Below are 1,864 nucleotides of genomic sequence, written 5' to 3' on the forward strand. Positions count from 1 at the left end.
TAGATTACTCAGCTGGTGGATCTATCCACATGAGAAAGACAATTGAAGAGGCTCAAGAGCTCATTGATACAGTTGCCAGGAATCAGCATCTGTACCTAAGCAGCAACCCTTCCATGAATGAAGAGGTTAAAACAGTAACTGCTGAACTCAGTCCTGTAAAACAAGCTGCTGAATTCAATCAGCAATTGGACTTTCTGACAAAGCAGCTAGCCGAATTCAAAGATAGACTACAAGAGACAAGGATGGCTAATATACATATGGATGAACAGTTTAGGCAAACAAAGCAGCAGCTGTCAAGACAAATAACAGAAGAATGCCAAGCAGTCCAATTAAGAAGTGGGAAAACATTAAATACCCCACCTCAAGGCAGCAAAAAGCCAAGAAATGAGCAAACCATCCAAAATTCACCTGAGGACAGTAAGAGCCCAGGGAAAAATAATTCTGACACTAAAACGCCAGAAAATTGGTGGAAGGCTGGCGCTGAACGCCCATACCATGCCCAAAACTGGCGTTCAATGCCAGAAACAAGGTAAAACTAGCGTTCAACACCAGAAATGGGCAAGGATCTGACGTTGAACGCCCAACTTGGGCAAGATCTGGCGCTGAACGCCCAAAATGGGCACAATTCTGGCGTTCAGACGCCAGGAACAGTCAAGGAGTTGGTGTCTAATGTCACTCCAGTTTCTAACTCTGGCACTCAATTGTCAGTGAGGGATCAGACACACACGAATGCTTATAACAACCCCTCTAAAAAGGCTTCTTCAACCACTTTTGTAGGCGATAAACCTGCAGCAACTAAGGTTGAAGAATATAAAGCCAAGATACCTTATCCTCAAAAACTCTGGAAAGAGGAGCAGGATAAGCAATTTGCTCGCTTTGCAGACTATCTCAGGACTCTTGAAATAAAGATTCCATTTGCAGAAGCACTTGAGCAAATACCTTCTTATGCCAAGTTCATGAAAGAGATCTTGAGTCATAAAAAGGATTGGAGAGAAACAGAAAGAGTTCTCCTTACTGAAGAATGCAGTGCAGTCATTCTGAAAAGCTTTCCTGAAAAGCTTAAAGACCCTGGGAGTTTTTTGATACCATGCATATTAGAAGGTAATTGCACCAAGACAGCTTTATGCGATCTTGGGGTAAGCATCAACTTAATACCTGCATCCACTATCAGAAAGCTTGGTTTAACTGAAGAAGTTAAACCAACCCGGATATGTCTTCAGCTCGCTGATGGCTCCACTAAATACCCATCAGGTGTGATTGAAGACATGATTGTCAAGGTTGGGCCATTCGCCTTTCCCACTGACTTTGTTATGCTGGAAATGGAGGAGCACAAGAGTGCTACTCTCATTCTAGGAAGACCCTTCCTAGCAACTGGACGATCCCTCATTGACGTCCAACAGGGGGAAATAACCCTGAGAGTCAATGATGATGAGTTTAAGTTGAACGCTGTTAAAGCCATGCAGCATCCAGACACATCAACAGACTGCATGAAAGTTGATCTTATTGACTCTTTGGTAGAAGAGATCAACATAGCTGAGAGTCTCGAATCAGAGTTGGAACATATCTTTAAAGATGTTCAGCCTGATTTGGAGGATTCAGAGGACATGAAAGAGCCTCTGAAAATTTTTTTGGAAGAGGAAAAACCTCCTAAACTCGAGCTCAAGCCACTACCACCATCCTTGAAATATGCATTTCTAGGAGAAGGTGACACTTTTCCAGTGGTCATAAGCTCTGCTTTAAATTCACAGGAAGAGGAAGTGCTTATTCAAGTGCTAAGGACACACAAGACAGCTCTTGGGTGGTCCATAGGTGACCTTAAGGGCATAAGCCCAGCTAGATGCATGCACAAAATCTTATTGGAGGA

This window comes from Arachis ipaensis, chromosome B08 (genome assembly GCF_000816755.2).
Source record: "Arachis ipaensis cultivar K30076 chromosome B08, Araip1.1, whole genome shotgun sequence".
In the NCBI taxonomy this organism is placed as follows: Eukaryota; Viridiplantae; Streptophyta; class Magnoliopsida; order Fabales; family Fabaceae; genus Arachis; species Arachis ipaensis.